This window comes from Uloborus diversus, chromosome 9 (assembly GCF_026930045.1).
Source record: "Uloborus diversus isolate 005 chromosome 9, Udiv.v.3.1, whole genome shotgun sequence".
Taxonomy (NCBI): domain Eukaryota; kingdom Metazoa; phylum Arthropoda; class Arachnida; order Araneae; family Uloboridae; genus Uloborus; species Uloborus diversus.
Window position 1 is genome coordinate 127436502 of NC_072739.1, and position 19765 is coordinate 127456266.

The window sequence follows — 19765 nt, forward strand, 5'->3', positions numbered from 1 at the left end:
TTTTAGCATCAAATCACAGCAAACTTCAATTTTAGAAATGATGCTAAGATCTAGTCTAGATGAATTGCTGACTTCAGAATAAGAAGCATGTAACATTCATGAAAAAATCATCAAAAGCTCTTTGTGCTGTTGTATCAATTATCTAACCCTTAACAATTAGTTTTCCAATATAAAGCAAAACTTTCACATGAATCCTAAAATATATGGGTGAAAAAATACTCATATACATATTAAAATTATAAATCAATAAAAAGTCTTGATTTTCCTGCATGATGTGAAATTTGTTCGAATTTTCCAACGTACTTAGAAAATGAATTATAATTGTTTTAAACGAATTTCGAGCAAAAAGGAAGGCGAGCCTTCAACTAAAAACGCAGTCATTGTGCCACTATATATTTATCTCAGCAAAAACAACCCTGTTGTAAAAATTTCCCCGCCAAGAAAACCTTTAACTCTTCCCCACAAAAAAGAAAGCCTTCATCCTAAACCAAAAAAAAACCTCAGCCTTAAAAAGTCATGATATCTAGTTTGCCCGCCAAGTATCTGCCAAACTATTATCCTCCCTGTTCTCCTCTTTCATCACACCTACTTCAGTTAGATCCTCCTCCCACCTTCAACTACTCAGAAATATGGATAGATCCTTTAAATTGTTTATCTTGTTTGGCGGGAAGCTTTTCTAGTTGAGGTGGTTGCTTGGTGAGTAAAAAGCTTCCCGCCAAACTAGATAAACAATTTAAAGGATCTATCCATATTTCTGAGTAGTTGAAGGTGAAAGGAGGATCTGACTGAAATAGGTGTGATGGAAGAGGAGAACAGGGAGGATGATAGTTTGGCAGATACTTGGCGGGCAAACTAGATATCATGACTTTTTAAGGCTGAGTTTTTTTTTTTTTTTTTGGTTTAGGATGAATGCTTTCTTTTTTGTGGGGAAGAGTTAAAGGTTTTCTTGGCGGGGAAATTTTTACAACAGGGTTGTTTTTGCTGAGATATCACATCTTTTTGCACTGATATTATTACTTGGTCTGTATTTTAGAATTGAGAATTTCAAATCATAAATATTCAATTGAAACAACGTTGTTTTGTGTTTTTAAGGAACAATAATGGCAAGCCTAATTTAACGTCATGTTATTTTCTGATTAGTAAGACTATGTTCGTTTGGTGAGAATTGGGCCGTTTAAATTTTATTGCAATCCTTGTATCCTCTCTGCTGCAAAGAAAACTGCTTCGATAATAAAATAATATATTTTTAATTATATTGTTTTCAAGTATTTTACAAGTTCGCCATAAATTCTATTAGTTTTTTTTATTTGGTGGATTATTCAACATTTTCATGAAGGTTTTTTATTTTTTTTGATGTTTTACAACTTGCGGTTTATATCAATCTAGCTTTTATTTAATAACTTCTTTTCTTAAATCGCGGATTATTTTACGTTTTATGGGATAATTTTAGTTGTTAGGTAATTTATCTTTCTTTTGATGGAACTCTTTGTCTTGTTCAATACCTAGTTTTGTTTAAACGTTCAATAAAAAGACAAAATAACGTATGTTATGACCAAGCAAAAAAAAAAAAAAAAACAAGTCTTTAAATATTTTAAATTTGAATGAGTCAGAAGATGTATGCAACTGTACTGTACGTCAAATCGCGGATATCACAAATTTTCCACAGCGATTGCGTATGCGCATGGACTTAACTCATTTCAAAAGTCTTGCTTAAATTAATTGCAAAAATTTTGTCTGTTAACAAATTACTGCAAAACACGGATATCTACACACATATATCATATATTTCAATTCATAATGTGTTATGTTTGTGAAAAATGAATTAATTTAGAAAATAAGCAAACTAATTAATAAGTGCTATTCTTCGCTCTCAATTATAAAGTTAGATGTATCATATACATATGCGTAGAGTAACGTATAATATGTCACGTAAAATATTTTCATGGTTTAACCCCTTTTTTCGTCGATATTTAAAATTTCTTCCCCCTTAAATATATCAAAACTGAAAAACAGTAAGAAAAGAAATTTCGTATCGGCGAAATTGGAGTGGGGGGGGGGGGGGGGACTGTATTTTAATCTTATTCTTTAATGTTTCTCTGCTTGAATATAAACAAACTACATAGAATCTTAAAACAGAAAGCCCAATGAGCTAAGTCTGCGCGCATGCGCAGTCGCTGTGGCAAATTTGTGACATCCGCGATTTAACGTCTAGGATGGACTGTTGGATCTGTTTTATTAGTTTTGATTAAATTTCATTTCCAAAGACAAGTTTTGAATAATCGTTAGATCTTAGATCTGTTCTAGCCTTGCAATTGCAGTCAGAGATTAACAAACCCTATAACCTGAGAGTAAGTACATATGAATTCAGGGGAAATTAGTGATTTTCAAACTTTAATTACTCCGGCCCATGATGTCCCTGGGGGTTGAATTTTTGTACATGTACTCAATGCCCCCCCCCCAAGAATATGTATACAAAAAATCATTACTGTATCCCCCCGGGGGGCTGTTATAGAACCCCGGGAAGGTACAATTTGGGGGGTAAAAACGAGGGGGGAAGGGGAGGGAGGTCAAATGGCACAGAAGGCACATCAGTAGGGCACAAGGAATGTGCGTGCGAAATTTCAGCTTGATTCCTTTTTTTCGTCTGGGCTGTAGCCCTGTCAAAGAAAGCGAAAACTTTTTTGAACAGCGATTTTATAACTTTAATACCTCCTCCCCCTGATGGTCCAGGGGATTGTATTTTGGTTTACGGCGTCAGGGGCCACTAGAGATTGAGTGTACCAAAAATCAACTCTGGGGGTCTTCATGGGGCTGAGATACAGAGGGGTGAAAAACCCAAAAAACCCCAACTTGTTCTGTCGTGTAATCTTGTTCTTGGTCGCTTTTATTTTCTTTCGTCTTTGGCGGTGGATTTGCTTCTGTTGGCTGCTGACGTTTGGTTTCCTTGGCGGGGCTCCCGCGTCCCGTGATTCTTGGTCGCTTTTATTTTCTTTCGTCTTTGGCGGTGGATTTGCTTCTGTTGGCTGCTGACGTTTGGTTTCCTTGGCAGGGCTCCCGCGTCCCGCGATTCAGCGTTATGACGTCTCATTGATTTGATTGGCTACTGCGTCTGTATCATTAGTTTTTTGGGGAAAATGTAAGATTAAAAAAAAAAAACTGAGTTTTAGGCAAATACATCAGACACATTGATTATAAAGCAGAGAAACTTTTAGATAGAATGTTTTGTTTTCGTGGAACAAGTTGAAATTATAATTATTTTCAAAGGATTAAAAGGAACACCTTTGTACTACCTTTAAAACCTTGCACTAAACTACCTTTTTTTTTCTTCTTGTACTCTCTCTCTCTCTTTCTCTCTCTCCCCCTCCCTCTTTTTTATCTCGTTTAGATATTATTCTATATTATTTTAAATTTTCTTTTCTAACGATTGAAACACATACTCTTGGCAGCAGATTTTCTGACGTACATGCAAAAAAAAAATCTGAAAGATAACATCATCTAAAGCCGGGCTGATGAGTGCTAATAAGCACGAAACTGCAGTCCTCGGCTGGAATGACTGAGCTGGCGGTGTATTTCTTGTATTTCTGGATTAGCCCTGGGCTATAGGGCGGTAATTTACTGAGGGCGGTAACTTACTAATCTTCGAGGTAAACCGAACCATTGCTTCGGTCACTCGTCTGGTCAGTGCTAATTCTGTATTAGTTACCAGTTTGTTTGACACTCTTGGCTTCCGTAAGAGGTTTTTCATCTCCAGCTAAATCACTTCCTATGCTGGACTGATGAGGGCTAATAAGCACGAAACTGCAGTCCTAGGCTGGAATGACTGAGCTGGCGGTGTATTTCAAATTTTCTATGTTCAGTGAATTGTAATGAATTCAGTAAAAGTTCTTTCTTTGCCAGCACAGTGTTGATGCAGAAAAAACAACCTGTTTCGCTACACCATAAACGAATGTAATGGATTTCTGACAGTCTTTTGTAGTAAAACTTGCTATATTTCAGTTTTTTTTTTTTTTTTGCTGTTTTTTTTACCATGTTTTTATTAACTTGGTTTGGTGTATGTCTGTTCCATTACGGATGCGTCGTTCATAAACGAAAGGGTCGAAATGACCGACTCTTTAAAATGACCGGTGCAGTACGATCTCTTAAAAAATGAACGGCTGTTCTTATAAACTGTATTTGTTTTACGTAGTTCTCTCTGTCTCATTTAATTTCTTAGTTTCATTATTTTTCATTTGTTAAATCAAAGATTTCTTTCGGTATAATTTTCATTTTACACATTCAAAATAATTTTTTGCTTTGTTTACCATTCAATTTTTTTTACAAGACGGTATTCTTTGTTTTTTTTTTTTTTCTGTTTTTTCTTTTTGATTTATTTAATGATCAATTTCACAAATTATTTGATGTCATGTCAATTTTATTTTATTATTAAACAAAATTTTAACCACTAAATTTTATACCATGCTGGAATCGAAACTACGACTTTCGGAATAACATGTCTTACCGCTTGGTTTACGAGAAATAGCTTACAAAATGAACTATAATTGCTTGAAACATCTAACATAAATAAAATAATTCTTGATTCAATTTTTACTGATATACTTTCTAAGTGGTAAGTACTTTTATTCAATGTTCCTTAAGAGGGGGGAGAGTGTTTCAGCGTCAAAAAATTCAATTTTTTAAAGATTTTTTTTTTTTTTTTAGAAAATGGACGGATTAAATTCAGTAAAACCTTTTGTGCATTATTATGTATGGTTTTAAGAATATTCTATGAATTTCTGATCAAAAAATATCCACAGACAAGCGGTGACAAAGCTTTTCCCAGAGCACATTTGGAGAAAGATGATTTGCGGTGTTGTCTGTAGCTCAGCTGATATTTATCTGAAATCAAATTCTATTTGAATTTGGTCAAAGTATTAATTAATCCTTCCCCCTACGTTTTACATCCGGTTTTAAATTGTTTCCGAAAACAATGAAAAATAATAGTAATTATTAATTTGAAATACTTCTGCTTTTTAATTGTTGCCATAAACAATGAAAGAATGAATAAATGAATTGGCAATAAATGTAACAAATCAGTTTCAAGGCTGAACTTGAGCAATCATGTATAAGTGGATGATGTGAGTGCTTCTAAAAGCTTTCTTTTTTCTCTATACTTGAACAAAGATACTTTTAAATTAAATTTCGTAAACGGTGGAAATTTTTCAACTCATTTTCATGCATTATCATCCGATTCTGAACTATGTTCAAATTTTTCGAGTTTTTCGCTCATTGGGAAGTTAGTTAAAATCAATCACAAGATTACACCCGAACAAAATATAGATGGGCAATGTCGTTCTTTTTAATGATTCGTTCGTCAGAAGATTGTTCATGTTTTTGACTCGTGCACTGAACTCGTTCATTGAAAAAAGTTGCGGGCAGAGCTGGCAAGTTTCTGCCGGAGTGGTTAAAACCACTGATAGAAACCGGTTAAAACCGGCATGGCAAAAACCACTTTCTGCCACATTTTCGGCAGAAACTGGCAAAAACTCTCAGAATGAAGAAAAAAAACTATTGATAGACAGTAGAAAATGCATAGAAAAAATAATTAATTGTTAACCAAAGCACAGTATAATTTACAATATTATTACAATTCAGAATCAAATGTTACATTGTTTAGACCCTGCAGTTGCTTCTTGGAAAAGGTGGTTCCAAAAATCTAAATAGTTTCTCAATTTAATATGCACAAATGAGAAACTTTAGAATATTCTTGCAACAGAAGAGCTAGCAGGCAATGCATCAAGGAACAAGCAATATTCATAAAACTTTCAAATTGTATATTGTTTGGTCCATCATGTAGTAACTAGGGTAGTGGTAAAAATTCGACTGGAAAAATGAGTTTCGAGAAGTGGGGCCAATTTGTTTTGAAAAGCTATGATATTAGGTACAAAATGTAGATTAATATTGGGAAGTAAAATTTGACACTTTCTTCTTGAAGCACATGATAATTTCAATCACAAGCAACTTAGATGAAGCTTATTTGCGAGCAAATTACAAACAGTAATGCCAGTTTAATTCTGTATGTCATTCCTCTATCCTAAGAACCCATATGATTTTCGTCCTTTGTTAGATTAATCCAAATATTACAAGCATCAGCAATTGAAAAGTTCCCTTTCTGAACTAAATCAAGGGCACTAGCATAACATTTTATTTTTTACAACGATGAAATGAAGTTTAATTTTTTAGTTTAAACAAATATCATTTAGTAATTACTTTAGTTTTTTAAAACGATTTTAAGTTTTTGCCAGTTTCCGCCGGTTTTAACCGGTTATAACCAGTTTCTGCCACTGGCACGGCAAAAACTAGTTTCTGCCGGCAGAAAGCCAACCCTGGTTGCGGGTAATATCTCTGCAAGACTTACTCACGTACATTGAAAATGTTTCATTGATTTCGTTTGGCATTGGGTCCTTTTAAGAGAGGGGTAGGGTTTTGCAATTTTAAAAAAAAGTTTTTTTTTTTTTTTTTTTTTTAAATGTTTCGTCTTGTAGTTAAACACTTCAAAGATATGTTCCCAAAATTTCAAGTCGGTTTCGAGCAAAATTCTCAAAGTTGTCAAGTATTCTGTCTCCGCTCCTTCTAACTGTAGCTCCGATAGCTGCCGAAGAATGCAGCTGTTCTGACAGCTGCGGACGCTCAGAATGTCAGTGCTCCATGTTTGGGGTTATTGAAATATAATAACCCCATTATATATAAATAAATAATGAAAAAAGAAAAGGCTGAAGAAATCGAAGGTACTACAGGGACTCTTCTATGGAGCTGAAATTGATGCCTTTTAGCTTCTAAAACTTTAAACGCGTTTTTTCTCAAAAACACTTTTTCAAAGTCGGTGTTCACTCCCATTTTAAACCAATTCACCATTTCGAATTTTTTACACACATTCTTCATATTGTAACGGATTCGGTGGGACTTCCACTTTCTTGAAATGAAGACACAGTTCTTGATAAAAACACAGGAAATTTATTTACACTATGTACAGGAAAGATCGTCAACAACTGCAAAATTATTCATCAGCAATTAAGCAATTATCACGCAACACCGTAAACTCAACGTTTACACACGTATTTACTTCCAAATACGAAAACAACACAGCGAAATGCCTCGCTATAAACAGAGCTAATACACACACTCAGTTCGAAATCTGAATCGAAACTAAACTGACTGTTTATCCATCGCTAACGGCTTAAATACACCGAAAAGAATTTTCTCAAATATTCCACACGCTTCTCGAAATGCGTTGACCGTTATCAAATTTTATCAATGAACAAAAAGGGAATAGGGGTCGTATATTTTAGCCATATGAAAAAGGGGTTGTATATTCATTACGGGAAACTATTTACAGGTTACGTTACTACAATAATTACTATTTACAGGATTTGTAACATTTCAGATGCTCTTCGGACGAGAGCTTCGGCTACCTTGTGATCTCGTCTTCGGTCGACCTCCGGATGCGCCTGCATCGCCTGAGGAGTACATCCAGGATCTCCAGGCCCGGTTGGAAGATGTTCATAACTTCGCACGAGAGCGAATCAACATCGCGGCGGAGAAGATGAAGACCCGATACGACACAAGGTCTACTGGACATGAATTCAACGAAGGCGACAAGGTTTGGTTATGGAATCCCATCCGACGGAAAGATCTGTCACCCAAATTGCAGTCGCATTGGGATGGACCCTACAAAGTCCTTAACCGACTAAATGACGTCGTAGTGAGGATCCAAAAATCACCTAATGCAAAACCTAGGGTTGTACATTATGATCGGTTAGCCCCATACTATGGCCATAGTTCATGAGTATTACGTAAGCAACCATGGTTGATCACATAAAAGTTGTAGATAATTTTTGCTTTTAATGTTTAGTAATATTTCTTGTTATTATTGTGTTTTCTGTATCTGTTAGTTATTAATTAATGTGTATATTTGTGAACATGTGATAGGAGTTTGGCACCCTTTCTGGGGATTGTACTGCCCGGGACGTGCAGTCCTTGGGAAGGGGGCAATGTTACAAATCCTGTAAATAGTAATTATTGTAGTAACGTAACCTGTAAATAGTTTCCCGTAATGAATATACAACCCCTTTTTCATATGGCTAAAATATACGACCCCTATTCCCTTTTTGTTCATTGATAAAATTTGATAACGGTCAACGCATTTCGAGAAGCGTGTGGAATATTTGAGAAAATTCTTTTCGGTGTATTTAAGCCGTTAGCGATGGATAAACAGTCAGTTTCGTTTGATATTTCGAACCGAGAGGATTTTTGCTCTGTTTATAGCGAGGCATTTCGCTGTGTTGTTTTCGTATTTGGAAGTAAATACGTGTGTAACCGTTGAGTTTACGGTGTTGTGTGATAATTGCTTAATTGCTGATGAATAATTTGGCAGTTGTTGAAGATCTTTCCTGTACATAGTGTAAATAAATTTCCTGTGTTTTTATCAAGAACTGTGTCTTCATTTCAAGAAAGTGGAAGTCGCACCGAATCCGTTACAATTTTTGAAATCCATTGGGGTTTCCCCGCGTAGGTTCGAAATATCAAACGAAACTGACTGTTTATCCATCGCTAACGGCTTAAATACACCGAAAAGAATTTTCTCAAATATTCCACACGCTTCTCGAAATGCGTTGACCGTTATCAAATTTTATCAATGAACAAAAAGGGAATAGGGGTCGTATATTTTAGCCATATGAAAAAGGGGTTGTATATTCATTACGGGAAACTATATCCTGGTCACGGCACCACAATGTTACAAATCCTGTAAATAGTAATTATTGTAGTAACGTAACCTGTAAATAGTTTCCCGTAATGAATATACAACCCCTTTTTCATATGGCTAAAATATACGACCCCTATTCCCTTTTTGTTCATTGATAAAATTTGATAACGGTCAACGCATTTCGAGAAGCGTGTGGAATATTTGAGAAAATTCTTTTCGGTGTATTTAAGCCGTTAGCGATGGATAAACAGTCAGTTTCGTTTGATATTTCGAACCGAGAGCAACGTGGGCCGTTAGCGATGGATAAACAGTCAGTTTCGTTTGATATTTCGAACCGAGAGGATTTTTGCTCTGTTTATAGCGAGGCATTTCGCTGTGTTGTTTTCGTATTTGGAAGTAAATACGTGTGTAAACGTTGAGTTTACGGTGTTGTGTGATAATTGCTTAATTGCTGATGAATAATTTGGCAGTTGTTGAAGATCTTTCCTGTACATAGTGTAAATAAATTTCCTGTGTTTTTATCAAGAACTGTGTCTTCATTTCAAGAAAGTGGAAGTCGCACCGAATCCGTTACAATATAAAAATCCTCCCCTCTACGTTGAGTTTGTGGTTTTTTTTAATGCGTTTTTTACTAATAATATAGCGGATTTTTTCGTGAAAAATGGCACGTTTAACTTCAAATAGCCGCCAATAATTTTAAAGTCAAACAAAAAAAATCTGAGAGCGTAGAGTTGAGGATTAATTAATACATTGACTAAATTCAAATAGAATTTGATTTCAGATAAATATCAGCTGAGCTACAGAGAACACCGCAAATCATCTTTCTCCAATGGTGCTCAGGGAAAAGCTCTGTCACAGGATTGTCTGTGGATATTTTTTGATCAAAAATTTATAGAATATTCTTAAAACAATACATAATAATGCACAAAAGGCTCTAATAAATTTAATCCGTCCATTTTCTAAAAAAAATTCGTAATAAAATTGAATTTTTTGACGCTGAAACACCTCCCCCCCCCCCTTCTTAAGGAAAAACGAATAAAACTACTTACCACTTAGAAAGTATACCAGTAAAAATTTAATTAAGAAACATTTTATTTAAGTTAGATGTTTCAAGCAATTATAGTTCATTTTGTAAGCTATTTCTCGTAAACCAAGCGGTAAGACATGTTATTCCGAAAGTCGTACTTTCGATTCCACCATGGTATAAAATTTAGTGGTTAAAATTTTGTTTAATAATAAAATAAAATTGACATGACATCAAAGAACTTGTCAAATCGATCGTTAAATAAAACAAGACGGAAAAAAAGAAAAGAAAATCAAAGAATACCGTCTTGTAAAAAATTTTGAATGGTAAACAAAGCAAAAAATTATTTTGAGTGTGTAAAATGAAAATTATATCAAAAGAAATCTTTGATTTAACTAAATAAAAAATAATTAAATTAAGAAACTAAATGAGACATAGAGAACTATGTAAAACAAATATAGTTTAAAAGAACAGCCGTTCATTTTTTAAGAGATCGTTTATTTTAAAGAGTCGGTCATTTCGACCCGTTCGCTCATGAACGACGCATCCCTAATAGAACAGACATACACCAAACCAAGTTAATAAAAACATGAGAAAAAACAGCAAAAAAAAAAAAAAAAAAAAAAACGAAAATATAGCAAGTTTTACTATAAAAGATTGTCAGAAATCCATCACATTCTTTTATGGTGCAGCGAAACAGGTTGTTTTTCCTGCATCAACACTGTGCTGGCAAAGAAAGAACTTTTACTGAATTCATTACAATTCGCTGAACATAGAAAATTTGAAATACACCGCTAGCTCAGTCATTCCATCCGAGGACTGCAGTTTCGTGCTTATTAGCCCTCATCAGCCCAGCATAGGAAGTGACTTAGCTGGAGGTGGAAAACCTCTTAAGGAAGTCAAGAGTGCCAAACAAACTGGTAGCTAATATAGAGTTAGCACTGACCAGACGAGTGAACGGAAGCAATGGTTCGGTTTAACTAGAAGATTGAAGACAAGACATGGTATATTAAATGTATTGGAGATTTATGGATATAGTACAACCTCGTTCGTTTATCTGGACTAAGTGGGACTAAAGACAATCCGAATAAACGAAAATTTGGATAATTCGGGTATTGAGCAAAACACATTCTGAAATAAGCTGACTTGTATTTTATTGGAGCAAAAAACAATGTTCAGTAACAAAGCTACATCGTGCCGTTTCTCGCAAATAAGTTATCATTTATAGTTCAGCTGCAGCAGTGTCAGACTGACCCTTCAAAGCAAGCCATGTTGTTTGTTAAATTAGTACTATACTTTATTGTAGGTTCTATGTAGGAGTTATGCGTTTAATCAGAACAAAAACCGAATATTCGGCGTATTTATAGTTCCATGCTTGGAATCATAGTTTAAAACTGTTATTTAATTAAACATGATATTTTTACTCGAACAATTTGATCTGACTAAACCGCAGATCCGGATAAACTGACACAGGATAAACGAGGTTCTACTGTTTTTTTTTATCTATATCTCATCAAGTTTTTACCTCAGTACCTATAGTTTACCGCAGATCCCAGCCTTGAGCGCTGTAACTAATCCCTATTTTCAACAGGAGGGAAGCGAGGTTTTAATTTTGTCTTAATCAGAATTCGTATTTTAATCAAATACTGCCTTGCCGACGATTTATCTCTATGCAAATCAAATAAGATTTCGAAGCAATCTCGGGGATTGGTGAGTGGGAGAAAGAAGGAAGCAGAGTCCCCTGGTATGAAAAAATGCAATAAATGTGTATTTCATATTTTTCCCGTTTTGTTTTGTTTTGTTTTTTTCCTTTTGTTTTTAAAAATATTTTTTTAGAAGTTATATACTGTTATTTACCATATTAAAGGCAATGATTCATTTTCCTATTTTAATACAACGACATAACTGTTGTTCAAAAACTTGCACAGAGTTTAGAATATACATTCATAAAAAATTAGATCAGATTTTGGCTGAGAAAATAAGTCAATTAGAAGCGACATTTTCTGGCCCATGGGGGATTGAACCCACGACCTTCGCATTCAGCGCAGGATGCTCTAATCCAGCCTACCGCCCGCGAGGGATTTATACATTAAAGCAATGATTATTTTTCAAAAACGGAATAAATTGAAAGAATCGCCACAGTGGGAGATCTCTGCTCGTTTTGCCGAAAGCAGTGAAAACCTTAAAAAAAAAAAGCTTTACTTATAGAATTTGATGAATTACTGAGGAAGACATGGCGTCCATGCATTAAACACCTTTAAACCTTTGACAAATATTATACGCTTGAAAGTCGCCCGTCAAGGAATAATGGGTGAAAATTGCTTCTACTCTTCTACATTTTAACGAAGCAATTGCCTATTTGGTGATATTTTGATAGTTGAAATTTTAATCCTGGATTCAACCTAAACTCCAGTAGATAGCTTTAAAAGTTGACTACTTTTTCGTTTCTTCACTCTGCTAAAATGACAGTCTTAACAGTTAAACAGTTAAGTGACCGGATCCAGTTCAGCCTCGTCAAAATAAAGCATTTCCCTGCATATCAAACATTACCAAAAAATATTATCAAATTATCATGCCGTGGCGAGAGTTTCATTGTTTATGACGTCAGCGTTACTCGATTATTCGCTATTATATATGAGGACAAGTTAACCCGTGCAAAGCATGCGCACTCAACGGAAGTAATTCAAAAACCCGTTTTTTTTCAGTAGTTTTTTGAACAACAAAAAAAAATGTGATTTGTCTATTTATTTTTCGGCGAAAGAAGTGAAAAAACTCTTTAATTTAAAAGATATCTTACTTATGAAGTTTGATGAATTACTATGGAAGCAATGACGTTCCCTCAAAAAACACCTTTGATGACTGATGTGGGAGTGGAGAACTTAGAACACGAAGTGATTCGAATGAACTCACTTGTAGTTTCCAGGGGTTGGTGAGCGATACTGATCAGGGGACGGTAGCCCCCTAGTTACATAACAGAAAGGAACCAATGCAATTTTTTTTAAGGAAAATTCGTACGTTATGGCTTTACACTACACTCCCTATTATCCGGTTTGCGGATTCTCCGTTCAGCCAAAAATTTAAATTAAAAATTACTTAAAGCTAAAAATTATAATAAATTTTATTACGTATTTCATTACTAGTACTATTGTATTACTTTTTGAATTAGTAGAGTATAGTGATTAAACCTCTGAAGTATTTTATGTACCACTTATAGCTAGGCTAGCCAGATTTCAGAAATTCTCAACTGAGACGCTGGAATCCCCCCTCCTTTCCAGCGAAGTTGCTATTAAAAAATTTACTCATCTGTGGCTGATTTTTGGTGATAAAAAATAGCATAAGCAGATACAATTTGAACATTTCACTCCTTTGATGTAAATATTTACAGTTTATTTTAGTTAGAAAAACGCTTTGAAGAATAAAAAAATCAACAATATTTAAATATACTTTTCATTTTATTGGACTTTTTTAGACTGTCCTTTTTGGTTTTATTCTTGTTGTAAAGTCCTCACAAGCTAATCCGGTATTAATTTTGCAAGTCAATGGTACAAATGATAAAGTAATTATCCTCAATAATCCTTCACAGTTTATTATTTTTAGACCTTTTTGGTCATTTGTAATCAAATGTATCTTTATCCGGGACCCGGGATTTTGTCTGAAAACCGGGACATCCGGCAAGCCTACTTATAGCCTCCAAATACACACTTTTCTGTGTGCTTTGTCATTTTCGAATTATCCGTGTTTTTCGATTATCCGTGTACACCCTTGCATTAATTAGCACGGATAATCGGGAGTACAGTAAAAGCAGAAGCGTCTCGGGAGAAGCGCGTCTTATTCGCTTCGCTTGATGAAATCCAACCAAGCGCTTTTTTCTTCTCCAGAACATCTAAACATGACATAAAAGTGCGTAGGAGAAGATTTCGTACGTTTTGGAGTGTTGAAAAGGCACACTTGAAATCAAGAAGAGAAATTTCCTATTTTCTTCGGTGTTTATTGCGCATTTTTTAAGCAAAAATAAGACTTGTTTTTAAACTGAGTGCGTACGAGAGTGATTTAGTTCCTTATTGTTAAAGGCAGCTGAGAAAATCGCAATTACAAATGTGGGGACAGTTCTGGAAAATTATTTTTCTTTGTGTCTTTCGTTTTAAATATAATACAAGAAAGTGAATATGGGGCAAAGTGGAATAAAAATGGTTAAGATCACTTACTTTTTTCAATACGAACAGTTTTGAATTTTGTTCTAAAATTCACGGTTTTTACACAAAGAAGGAACAATATATTTTATAATAAAACTTCCACTAAAACATTTTTTGAGCAATCACGATTGCTTAGTGTGTTTTTGACGTTCTTTTGATTTTTCCCACCGCCACCCTTCGCACCATCACCGTCGACGGGCTCCTCACGATGCTGCTTCTATAGCGAAAGCCGTCTCCAGGTTGCATCCATGTCCTACACACACGCGCATACATACACAACTACACACACGCACGCACACACACACAAACACATACATACACATACACCTACACACACATACACAAACACATACACGTATACATACAGGCACCCACACATACACACACAAAAAATATACACACATACACACAACTACCCACACATTCATGCCTGTACACAGACACAAACACATATGCCTACACACACATACCCCCCCCCCCCACACACACACATTCATACACACAACTACCCACCCACTTATGCCAGCACACAGACACAAACACACATGCCTACATACACATAACCCATACACACAAACACATACCCCCACACACAAACACACGCCTACATACACACACTCGTGATTGCGAAAAACATAATTTGAATTCAAGATGTCAAAATTCAAATTAATTTTTTTTAATGTTTTTTTTCGAAAGAAATATTTTTTTTTATTCCTTAAAGCTATTTTTGATCAAATGAATGAGTAAATAAAAGAATGAATGATTAAATAAAAAAAAAAAAGACAAATAAAAAAAATAATTAAAAAAATTAAAACACAAATTAGCTCAAAATTAAACAAATAATAACTGCATCGAATATTAGTAGATCTCGATTAATGTTTCAAACGTTAATAACGAGAACTTTATCATTTAATAATAACAAAAATGATTTTTGACTTACAACAAAATATTAAAATATGAGTATCGATTTTTGAAAATTGCTTTTATTATCATGTTCTTCAATTTTCAGAGATAACTTTATCTTAATTGGAATAGCCTACATGTGCTACTACACAGTTAAAATACTACTAGATAAGTGAAGCTAAAAGCGGAGTAAATATTTCACCATTTCACTTTGCCCAATATTCCCCTACTTTTACCCTCAAACCAAAGATTACTTGAACTGAAAATATGATGTTTTGGTTGTTTTGATGGAATTTGTAATATATAGACGATTCAGATAATATAAAATGCCCTACCAACAATGCTAATTCGTTAAAAAGTTACAAAAGAAAATTATTTAGCATACTGAGATAAAAAAATTTGAAAGAAAATTGAGCCTATTGGATACGAATTGCTTTTGAAATGAACTGACCATCTTAATTTCTTCAAAAAAAAAAAAAAAAAGCATTGCTATTTTCTAAGCTAGATTTTATGGAAATCATTAACATTAGGGCACCTTTGATCTTATTGAGTAATAGTTGAGTTGTTTAACAACAATTACATATTGTATTACATGCACAATACAAAACAATTACCTTTTTATGTTTCTGATGAATGTGGAATTATTTGTCAGTCAATACTGAAAATTAGTTTTTTGGCGTGACAATGAAGGGAATTAAAATTTGTTACAAACAAGATACTATTTTGGAAAACAAACTTTATTTCAATTTAAAAAGGTTTTTGAAAGCCACTAGTAGAGCAAGTAGGAATAGTAGTAACCGCTCTAGCGTGGAAAGTGGTAACATGGGTCACATTCACATAGTGTGCAGACAAAAAAAAAAAAAAACTTGTGCTGGTAGACAGAGAAACTTGCGCTGGCTAAATACAGTTCTAAAATCGGCATGCTTATTTTACTCTACAAAAGCTCAAAAATCTAGCTCACCAGAAATTAGGTTTAAAATGTGTAAATTATCAGCCAACTTCCTTCTGCAACTGGCATCTAAAATTCTTTTCGCTAACTGGTGTCCACAAAGAAATCATATTTAATTTTGACGACGAAGTGCGGCCGATTTTGAAGGGGGAAAATATTTGTTGTTTCTTCGTACAAAAAGAATTGATTGAAAAATGCTCATTTTCTGCGAAAAGGAAAATTTTCAGCTAGAGCCTTAGACCATTGAGAGATAGACAAACCATCCCATTCATTCGCTATTATTTGCGCTGAAGTAGGAATAAGGGCGACAGGTCCTATCTCCGGAGGAAAAAATCAAATAATTTCACCGGCGTGTACCACGTGACTACGACCTTTAGGATTTGGCGTTTTCTTGCTATATGTCTCTATTCTACGATCTATTTTGACCCTTCAACATGAATTATTGCATTTATATTGGAGGGGGGGGGCGGGAGGTTTGAAAAAATAATTTTTAGTATTTGATAAAATAATAAAAATTATTTTATCAAAACCTTTTTTTTTCTTTGTCTGGTAAAACAATATTAACACTTTTTTCATTTCTCCAACCAGTATTACACGCAATAAAACCCTGTGCGCAATGAATGCACTTATCTAAAACCAGCCACCCTCTAACTTGTGAAGTCTATGGAAAATTGCATTCCGGATTTCACAAAGAACTTTTTTCGAATTCCGAACACAAAGTATTGAAAATGTTTAGAATTTCTAAAATTTTCTCTGATATTCAGCGATCGAATTTGAAAAAAAAAATTAAATTAATAAAAAAAAAAACCTTTGGCTGAAAAGTAAAACTATAAACAAGGTTCAAACACCCAAATTTGAGAGAAAAAAATTGCAGTTCTTCGTTTGAAAGTCCCCTCCCCCCCCCCCATCATTCAATTTATTTATTTTAAGAATTTTCTTTGTGTTTTTGTGGTTGTTTTTGCAATAGATGAAATCTTTATTCATTTAATTAACTTTCTTAAACAAAAAAAAAAATATTTTTACGGGGAAGATAGGCTAAAAAATAGTTTACGTTGTTCAAAAACGTGTAGGAAATACAAATATACTTCTCAGTGAGCGCAACTCTTAGAGCCATTTTTAATCGGCGTAACTCAGAAACTTACTGTAGAAATTGGAAAAAAAAAAAAAATATCCATGAATCAGTAAACTATGCTTTTGCGGGTGACAGAAAAAAAAAATGTGCCAAAACATTTAAGGCAGAGGGTAAAAAATTAAAATCGACGACTGTTCAAATTCCTACAAGATTTAGCATAGCTTTGGCGAAATGTCTTCTGTGAAAGGTCGCAGTCACGTGGTCACTTTCCCCCGCGAAGATTCCTGCCTCAACAACAACTCTCACTTACTTTATCTATGTCTCAATGATCTAAGGCTAGAGCAAGGGGGTGCCGCGGCAATCTGGGGTGCTCGAGGAAGAGGCGAGGGATGCTGTGAAGTATCCCTGGGATTTATATGTGTCATGTGACAGATATAGACTAGAGTGCAGTGAGAAATTTGTAATTATTCAAAAGGTGCCGCGAATCGGAAAAATTCGGAAACCTCTGAGCTAGAGTGACTTTATTTTTTTGCGTAGTTGTTTCGAATAGTCGTCATGATTTTCGTGTATAGTTAGACTAAAAAGAATGCGACCATAGTTGTCATAATGTTGCCTTTTATTGATTTGTATAGGAACCGTTGCCAGTTTTTGCATAATATTGGAGCACTGCTATTCTCAGTCACTTTTTGACGTTCAATTTCGGCTATGAGTGGTGGCCAACCTACGGTCCGTGGGCCACTGTCTGCCCGCGAAGTTGACTCATGTGACCCAGTATTTTGTTCAACGTTGAACACCAGGATTTGTCATAATGTCACAAATTTGGAGTCCAATATACGAGTATTCAGAGTGTTTGAAAAACAGATGAAAATTTGCATTGATAACATAAGCACCAAGTAATGATAACATCAATTCTTGGTTTGTCATTAAATGCTATTTAGGAATGTTTTAACTATTTTAAAAATGCTTATGCGTTCCACCCCACAAGAATAATCCTAGTTTTAGGAGCGGCCTTCGAAAAAATAAGGTTGGGCATCACTGTTTTACGAAATGTTATCTGTCAATTTAACTAGCTTGTTCTGATCTCAAAAATTAGTGAAGATGTTAGTGCAACAATAATAATTGAGTGAAAAAGTATAAGTATGCTATTGAACATTGTATCACAAATAAACAATCTCATCTTTCTGAAAATAAGAAAAAGAAACAAGGTCTTGAATACCTTAATAATTATGCAAAGTGAAGTATTTAAACATGAAATCTGAAAAGATAAACACATACAGTTGAACTCGGTTGACAAGAAATGTGAAAAAAATCACGAATTTGTGAGTATTAACCGTTATTAGTAACAACCATGAAGGAGTGATACTGTGAAAAAACGACTGAATGCTTACTTATATTTAAAAAACATTACTACTAATACACATATCGTAATCTAACTATTAGTACATTCAGAAAAAAAATCACTTATTTCTTATAAAAGAATGTGTTTGGAAAATATTAAAAAAGGAAGATGCTAATCGACAATCGAGAAATAGGTTGCAATCCACAATGGAAGATGAAGTTTTATCTCCGAGTAAATTGAAATATCCACAAATAAACAAATGAACGGGAATTTATTTTCTATGCAAAATATTTAATATTTTCTTCTCGATATCCAATAGGACTTCTACTACCTAACAAAAGAATGAATAATTTCTAAAAAAGAAAATTAAAGTATTCAATCACGATCATTTCAAGTAAATTTTTGTTCGTCTTAGCTAGGCTCGTCAGATTTCTGAAATACTCAACCGGGACACCGGAATGCCCTCCCCTCTCCCCAACCCCCAGCGTCGCGAGTATTCAAAGGGGTACACAACCCTGGCTGGCTTTTAGAGTATTTTACAGAGCAGTTCATTCTCAATGCTACGAGTAAATGGTTGCTAATTAATGACCTAAAACAAGGGTAATAAAAAATGACGCAAGCAGATAAATCTATAAATTTTACTTCTTACCTGTTAATATCTGTAAGTTATTTTGTAAGAAGAAATACTTTGAATGAGGAATAAAAAATTTAACAATATTCACATATACTTTTTATTGGCAGGGACTTTTTTTAGAAAGTCTTTTTTGGTTTTAATCTTATTGTAAAAATCCACACAAGCTAATCCGCGATATTAATTTTTCAAGTCAAAGTTGCAAATGACAAAGTAATTATCCAAGATAATCCTTCAACTTAATTATTTTTAGACTTTTTTGGTCATCTGTAATCAAATTTGTCTTTTTCCGGGACATGAAGTTAACTGACCGGGACACCGGGATTTTGTCTGAAAACCGGGATTGTCCCAGTCAAACCGGGACGTCTGGCAAGCCTAGTCTTAGACTTTCAATTTAATGTACGAATAATACGTGCACTTTTTAATGTAATTAGATAGCAAACCAAACTTAACGAACAAAATGTTCGTTTGAGCGGTGATTTCGTATTAAACGTGATCGTACTAAAAAGGTTCAACTGTACATGGAAATCGAAAAAAATTAAAAATTGATTCTAATTCCACTCACCTGCTAGGAATTTCAATGCTGGCAAATTCCCACCGAAACTGCATTCGTGTGTCAGGCGCGTGCCAATTTAAGGTTCTTTATATACAGATAAGTTAACCTTAACCGCTGCTGAAAGCGACATCGAATTCCGCAACGCTCCAGCGAACACGCCGCAAATTTGAGGAGGGGAAGAGCAAAACGAACTGCCCATCGTTATTGTCTGTTCGTTTCCCGCCATTTTTCGAGTCGCGTTCCATAATTGCGCCAGGTACGCCATAAATCCCGTAGATATCGACGGAGATGTTTATGGTGGATTTTTCCATCTCTGCGGAGGGAGTGTGTGACAATGATCTGTGGTTCATTTGGAAAT

At 34.6% G+C, this 19765-nt stretch overlaps 1 long non-coding RNA gene across 1 annotated transcript in view; it reads right to left on the reverse strand.

The window, feature by feature from the left end:
* The window catches only part of LOC129229415 (uncharacterized), a 40816-nt gene extending 21347 nt beyond the window's left edge, over nt 1-19469 (reverse strand). The window contains exon 1 of the long non-coding RNA XR_008581094.1: nt 19417-19469. This is a non-coding gene — a long non-coding RNA (uncharacterized LOC129229415). The remainder of the gene's footprint in view (nt 1-19416) is intronic.
* Nucleotides 19470-19765: the final 296 nt, after the last annotated feature.